This window comes from Lynx canadensis, chromosome D3 (assembly GCF_007474595.2).
Source record: "Lynx canadensis isolate LIC74 chromosome D3, mLynCan4.pri.v2, whole genome shotgun sequence".
NCBI lineage: Eukaryota > Metazoa > Chordata > Mammalia > Carnivora > Felidae > Lynx > Lynx canadensis.
The window spans coordinates 82,390,474-82,398,175 of NC_044314.2; the positions used below are offsets into that span (position 1 = coordinate 82,390,474).

The following is a 7,702-nucleotide window of genomic DNA, read 5'->3' on the forward strand; positions in this document are numbered from 1 at the left end:
GAAAGTTCTTCCCTGACTTTGGACCAAAGTCTCACGTATTCACCAACTTACGAGCCTATTTCTTCCCGCTTACCACCATCAGAAATTGTCTTCCCGATTTATTTACTGGTTTAGCATCTCTGACCTGCCTCAAAGGTGAACTCTACAACTCTAGGACCAGGGGATCTTGCTCATGGCTCCACACCGGGTGCTTGGTCCACATCCGCATCCCGTAGGAGGCACTCAGTCCTCTAGAAGGAATAACTGAAGTCCTCCTGGTGTTCAGAATGAAGCCCAAACATGCAGTGTGTTACTGCGGACTTCTTGTTGGCAAATGGATGAATGGATCCGTTGAAAGGGGGGTGAAGGGGAGGGTGAGAATAGCCACTGAGATGTGGGTTGAGGGCATACCAGTCATGGGAGCCAACTTAGCCAGAGCCGGGGCCAGGTTGGTGAACTTCAGAGTTGGAAACGGTCCAGGTGGACATCTCTTGCTTGAGGTTAGCAGCAGAACACCAGCCTGCCTGTCTCACTCCTCTTTCTGTGAGGTAGACCTTGGCCAAGTTTGAAGGTATAGCCTCTTCCCCACCTACTTTCATTTCAGTAGGATGAAATTCCTGATCACTTAACTCGCTTTATGGCCTTTTAAAAGCTTCTCTGCTGGAGCCACAAATCCTTCAAGGGCCACCCCGAATGGGGAACATCATTGGCTTGCTCTCTGTGCGGGCCCTTGGTGGGCGATAAATCAGTGTCCTTGATTCACTCTGTTCTTAGAGCCAGAGACAGGAGTTGCTTGCCAGAGATGGTGAACGGGCCAATGACTTTCTGGAGAGTGGATCTTCCCTGAAGAGAGCAGAGGGGCCGTCAGGAAGCAGCTCGAGGGGTATACTGAGAACACTTGAGTCATATTCTCTATTTGAGTCTGGGACCCAGGGGGTATCTCCAGTCCCCACTTGTTAGTTGGTCAAGGGGAGAGAAGACAGGCCGGTCAGTGCTCGGGGGGGCTGGTCTGTCCCGGCGGGCTGGCGAAACACAAACAGCCTAAGAACCGTGAAAGGGAGCATAATTAATGAGTATTCAAAAGACCTTGACAAAAATATATTTGTACCTCTATATATTCCTGTAGAAATCCATGTTTCTAAAATGAAAATGAAAGAGCGCAGGCAAGCCAAAAGAAACAAAAAATATATATACGTATAATCCCTCTACCTAGACATAACATCATTAATATGTTGTGGTTTAGCCTTCCAATAATTTTATGCATAAATATATATGCTTTTTATTAAAATGGAGTTGTACAATATATTCCGTTGTATGGCCTGTCTGGAAAATAAGGGTAGAGCTACATCATCATTTTTGATTGTTACATAAGATTCCAATAGATGGATGGCCCGTAATGAAATAGTAATTTAACCCACCTACTACTGCTGACATTTAAGCCATTTCCAAGTTTTTGCACTCTTGAATAGCGGTGCAGTGGGCATCTTTTCATGTCTGTCCTTTCGTATATTTCTGCATATTTTTTAAAGCCATCACAAATGTGATGTCTGAATTTTAAACAGATTCTTGGATTGGTGGCTCATAACCATGAGCTCGTTCAACGTTAGCACCGGTCTCATCCCCAGCAGCTTTTCAGAACTACTCCCTTCACCGCGCAGTTCCGTGAGCTGTCCTTCTTCAAACTTGGCCTTCTTGAGCATTTTTACTTTTCTAACAAAGACATCATGGAGTGGATAAATAGGCTGGCAAGACTTTTCCGTGTCTTTTCGATGCGAATTGGAATCAAATTATTGACTGCTTCTTCCAACTCATTTGCACCTCTTGGGTCATGGTATCCATCATCTTTTCCTGAATCTGGTGGACCCATTGGTGCTGAGCATAAGAGGGCTTCCCAATCTGATTGTTGAGTTTTGTAGTAAAACCAACACAAAACGGACAAAGCAAATACCCATCGGTAGTCTTGACATCGACATGAGCTTCAGTCATGGTCTGCCGTGTTTTGACCAGAGAGCGCATTTTGTCACGGGTAAGATCGATGCCATGGAAATTAGTCAGGCAGCTTTTGCCCTGACCCTCCTCAATAATTCACTTGGGTTTTCTAAATACGACTTCATCATTCTGCAGATCAGCAAGGCTCACCTCAAAAACATGACCCTTGAGACCATCAGGTGCGATTTTGGTTCTTTGAGTTCTCGTGTCTAGTGTTTTTCTAATATTTCTTACATTGAACATAGCCGGTGTTTTCACATCGCACCACTTTCTTAGAAAATGGATCAGGGGCGCCTGAGTGGTTCAGTCGGTTGAGCGACCGACTTCGGCTTGGGTCATGATCTCGTGGTTCACAAGTTCGAGCCCCTTGTCGGGCTCTGTACTGACAGCTCAGAGCCTGGAACCTGCTTCAGATTCTGTGTCTTCTTCTCTCTCTGCCCGTCCCCCAGTCATGCTCTCTCTCTCTCTCTCTCTCTCAAAAATAAATAAACCAAAAAAGAAAAAAATGGATCCACCACTTTCTTCTTTGCTCCTTTCTTGCTGCCTTTCGTAAGGTACTTGTTCTTGCCAACCACCATGGTGCTGCTGGGGGAGCCACAAGGGCTGTGCATATTTCTTTATAATAAATTAATTTAAGTGGAATGGCTGAGCCAAAGGGTATGCACATTTTTATGATAGTTTTGGATAAATGCTGCCAAGAAGACTTTCAACAAATGTGTATCAATTAAATGCTCACGAGAAGTATTTATGAGAAGACGCCCTGATAGAAATTACTTTAAAAGCAGCATGTGTTTCTGAAAAGGCAATCAAACAACAGAGAACAATAAAGTGAAAGTCATTGCTTTAATTTTCCTTCCTAGAGAAAATTATATTTTGACTGCACTGGTCTCGGATCCCAATTTCTATCCAGTCTCGATCCTGACAGGCGAACTGCACCCTCTTTGTAAAATTTGCTTCTGGACTATAAGCTCTGGGAGGGCAGAGGCTATATTTGCTTTGTCCACTTTTGCACCCTAGTCCCTATTTCAGGGCCTGGCGTACAACGGACATTTGTTGTATCAGTCATTAGTAGGTGTGGAACTCATTACCCCCCAATTCAGCAGTTGAAAGCAATACACGTTTGTGATCGCAGTTTCTGTGGGTCAGAAATCTGGAAGTGGCTGGGCGGGTCTGGCTCAGGGACTCTCATGAGATTGCGGTCTCATCCGAAGGCTTGGCTGGGGCTGGAGGCTCCATTTCCAAGGTGTTTCCCGCACATGGCTGAAGTCATGCTTGCTTCTGGCAAGCAGAGGCCTCAATTCCTTGTGATGTGGATTTCCTACAAGGCTGCTTGGGTGTTCTCGCCACATGGTGGCTGGCCTCCCCCAGACAGGTGATCCAAAGGAGGGGGCAAGGTGGAAGCTGAAGTATCTTTTATGAACTAGCCTCAAAAGTCACACTCTGTTATCTCTACAACATTTTCTTGGCGACCTAGGTCAGCCCCTTTCAGTGTGGGAGGGTCTTCTGCAAGGGCATTGAGTCTAGACAGCAGGGGTCATTGGGGACCATCCGGGAGGCTGGCCAACACATTTACTAAAATGAGCTGAGTGAGTGATTGAGTGAATGAATGATAGCCTCAGAACTGGAAGGGGCTAATGGCGCTCCCTATGTCTTCTAAGCCGTTCTGTGTAGAGATGGGATAATTATCCAAGAACTGCGTTTGGACTAAGCTGTGTATGTGCTGTAGAAGCTGCTGGTCTGAACTATTCCTGCCTTGAGTCAGGATGGGCAAGCAAAGGCTGACAACTGGGAAGACATCTGGGAATTTCCCAGTGGAGCCTGGTGGTTCAGGCCATCGGCCCAGAGAAAGGCTGGTTCTTACCCATCTAAGGAATGCCAGGCTGCATGTCAATCAAGGTAGGGTGGGTCATTTGGCCAAGGGAGGTCACTCTCATCATTGGAATACTCAGTAGTTTATGACCTCCATAAAGCCATTAGCCCTAGGAGATGAGGGGAAAGTGGTTACCAGCACCCTCTGCCTCTCTGGGGTCCATTAGCATCAGGGTTGTAAACTCGGTCTCAGGCCATGGGTGACTGCTTTTATTATCAATCAATTACTCGTGCTTGTCAGCAAGTCTCAAGCTTCCTACAAGCCTAGAATGTGGCCAGATAACCGTGGTGACTCTGTGCAATTAAGATCTACCCTCCAGGGCTCAGTTTCCCCGTCTGCACCGCAAAGGCTCGTGCTAGATCAGAGGCCCCCACACATCTCACTTCCAAAATCGATTTCTTTTATTCTACTTCCATTGTGTCTATTTCACGTTTTGAAATGGTTTCTCCGGCAACCAGCATTCCTTCAAAAAACTTATTTTTCTTCCCCAGTAATCTTAGTAAAGACAAGCGTCTTTATATAAAAAGAAACATACAACTGACAGACGCAAATTCTGACTGCCACAGGTGGGGCTGCACCCGGAATGCGTATGAGGCCCCAGACATATTTTTTGCAGAGCCCTGTCTATGTAAATGATTTGAGTTGCCTGAAATAGGCATGTGAGGACCATTTGGGTGGCACGGGTCTGTGAAAGAAATACCACGCAGGCCTGCGGAAGTGATCTGTATCCTGCAAGTAGGGCTGGCCATGGGGCCCTGTGACAGCCCCAGAGGTACAAGTCCTGGACCTCCTCAAGGGGTCTGGTTGGTCTCACGTGTGGGTCAGGGGGTCAGAGAACCACAAAGGGGAGTAACATGGACCAAGGACCCATATGGGTCCCATCCAGACTCAGAGCACTCTGCTTAGACAGCAGAGCTGTCTGATCCCAGGCATCAGAGGGGACGTAGAAAATTTCAAGGGGTGGGGGGGGCTGGGGCTGGGTCCCCTCTAACTCAGATCCAACGATCAATCTAAGGATCGACCCCTGGACAATCAACACTTCCGTGATGAGTTGTAAACGCTCTGGCCAAAAATGAAATAAACACATTTCTGTTCATCTGCAAAGCCGAGTCACTGCTAAAGGAACAATTCTGTCCGTGCACTGGAAATAAAGAACAAAAGTTGAGGCTCAGTGTTGGTACCTTCTAAGATCATGGAGGACCAACCACTCCCATTGTTCTACTCACTACTTTTCATTGAGCAGCCATTTTGCCCGAGACCTTCTGCACGTACCATTTCTTAACCTTTATAAGAAGCCTGTGAGGGAGTCCCTCTTACTGATGCATAAACTGGGATTCATAGCACCTTTGGGCAGAGAATTTGCAGGCGTGGTTGGTCTCCACGAATTATTCTCTAATAATTGCATCCAACATTTACTGAAGGCTTTCGATGTGGCTGGCACTGTTTTGAGTAGCGAGCAAATATGGACTTGCTAACCCTCACGACTGTACTTTGAGGGAGGAACTACCACCATCCCCATTCTATAGACAAGAAGACAGAGGCTCAGAGGGGTTAGATCACAGACCAATGTCACAGAGCTCATGTGTCACGGAAATGGGGTTTGGAAGCAGACCATCTCCCGCCAGCCCACGACCTTTAGCCACCAAGTTACACTGCCTTTCTCTACCTCACTTTCCCAAGATGCTGAGCCGAAAAGTATCTAGCAAGTGGATCTTCTGGAAGAAATGTTCATGGACAACACAAGTTACTCAGCTTTGTCTTTGGAGGTAGAAAACTAGACTTAAAATTCGTAATGGGCAATTCATTTGTCCTACCTCTCCGAGCCTCAGTTTCTTCCTCTGTAGAATGGAGACGATCTCATCTTGCTGGAGGACCACCCAGGGAGGTCAAGGTGGTGGGTGAAAAGAGCCTTGCTAGCATTTCCATTCTTAGCCCAAATTACCCAAGGAAGTGATGACTGACTCATGACGAGGACAATCTTCATTGCGTGTGCAAAATGGAGGTAAGCTCCCAGGTAAGCAGGTGGGGGGTGCGTGCTGATGTCAAAAGAAACGCCGATACCTTGCTTGGCAAGACCTGGCGTAGGCGGAAGCGGGGTAGGTTGGAGACTGGAAGAAGTTATGCATCTGTGTCCCGGGTTGGGTTTTCTCGAAGCAGACCCTGAGGCAGAGTTTGGGGTGCGAGGTGTTTGTGAAGGATCGACACCCATGAAGGAAGAGGTGAAAGCATCCCTGGACAGAAGGAAGGACGGTCTTCAGTGCAGACCTGGAGAACATCGGCTGGCTTGACGAGGAGGCCGGGAGCGAATATTGCGGCACAGTTGTCCTGCGTCAGGGCCATACTGGCTGGGCATTTAGTCCTCCATCCTGGGCCCCTGGAAGGGCATGACCTTGGGCCAGTGGCTCTCTGCAGCTGAGAGAGACCTGAAGGGGCTGGCTGCTGGGGGCCACCTGCTGACCTCCCTCCCTGCAGCTGGACGGCAAGTCCTTCCTTGAAGAAGGATCCAGAAGGCGCATCTCTGTGCTGACCAAGCCTGCCGGAGGGGGGCAAACCATTAGTTTAGCAGACTCCCTGCCCTCCTGTCTGAGTCCCCCAGCCCTGGAGGGGGATACATGTGTCTCACTGCCCAAGTCTCGTCTGGCCATCAAGAATGCCCTACAACACGTCCTCGTGTGGCTGCCGATGGTGGCCGTCACCTCTGCAGAGACCCTCAGGCTGGTCAGTCATCACAGAGCTTCACTGGGAATCCTAGGAGCTCTTCACTGGCCTCGTGGCCCAAACTCTGGAAATGGATGCTTTTGAGGTTTTTGTCCTTCAAACCCCAACATCTGAAAACACGGGAGGCCAATCCTGGGCCAAGTAAGGTTTACAAAGACAGCCTGTTTCTGGGGGAGCCAAAAGCTCCCCAGAACCCAAGGACTTCAGGGACCCCTGAAGGAACACAGGCTCCGGGTCTACAGAGAAGTCACGCTGAGGTCCTGCTAGGTTCTGCCTTTCGGCTTCCTTAAGATGTCGAAGGATGTCAGCGTACTTTGTGGACTCTGTGAATTTTTGGAACATCTGAAGAGAAATCAGCAACAGAGGCAGAGTCAGAGTCAAAACTGAGACCAGTGGAAATGGTGGGGACGGTCATTACGTGAGTCAGAATTTGATGGCTTCAAATAACAGCATGACCAGTAATTATCGTGTACCGATGTATAAAATAATTAGTGATTTATTACTGCAATATTTCCCTTTTTAAAATGACCTTTTAACGTTTATTTATTCTTGAGAGAGAGAGAGGGAGACAGAGCATGAGTAGGGGAGGGGCAGAGAGAGACACACACACACACAGAATCCGAAGCGGGTTCCGGGCTCTGAGCTGTCAGCACAGAGCCCGACGCGGGGCTCGAACCCACGAACCGCGAGTTCGTGACCTGAGCTGGAGTCCGACACTTAACCGACAGAGCCACCAAGGTGCCCCTATTACTGCAATATTTCTATAATTAAACACTTGCATAAATATAAAGCGATGAATCGTTATTATAGCTGATATTTACTGCACGCCGCTGGGTGCTTGCACCGTCTCATTTTGTCTCCCAATGACCCGGTAAGGGAGACACAATCATCCCCATTGCACATGTGGGGAAATTTCGTCTCAGAGAAATTAACTGACTTGCCACGTTCCTGATGAGCCATGGAGCGAGTTGGAGCAAGCAGCAGGCTTACTCGGAGCAGCATAGCGTGGTCTGGCTTTTAAATTTTTTTTTTTTTCAACGTTTTATTTATTTTTGGGACAGAGAGAGACAGAGCATGAACAGGGGAGGGGCAGAGAGAGAGGGAGACACAGAATCGGAAACAGGCTCCAGGCTCCGAGCCATCAGC

The 7,702-nt window shown here is 48.1% G+C and overlaps 1 pseudogene; it reads right to left on the minus strand.

Annotated features, from left to right (window-relative positions):
* Positions 1-1,533: 1,533 nt before the first annotated feature.
* On the minus strand, positions 1,534-2,546 carry LOC115528602 (annotated as a pseudogene).
* Between the last annotated feature and the right edge of the window lie 5,156 nt (positions 2,547-7,702).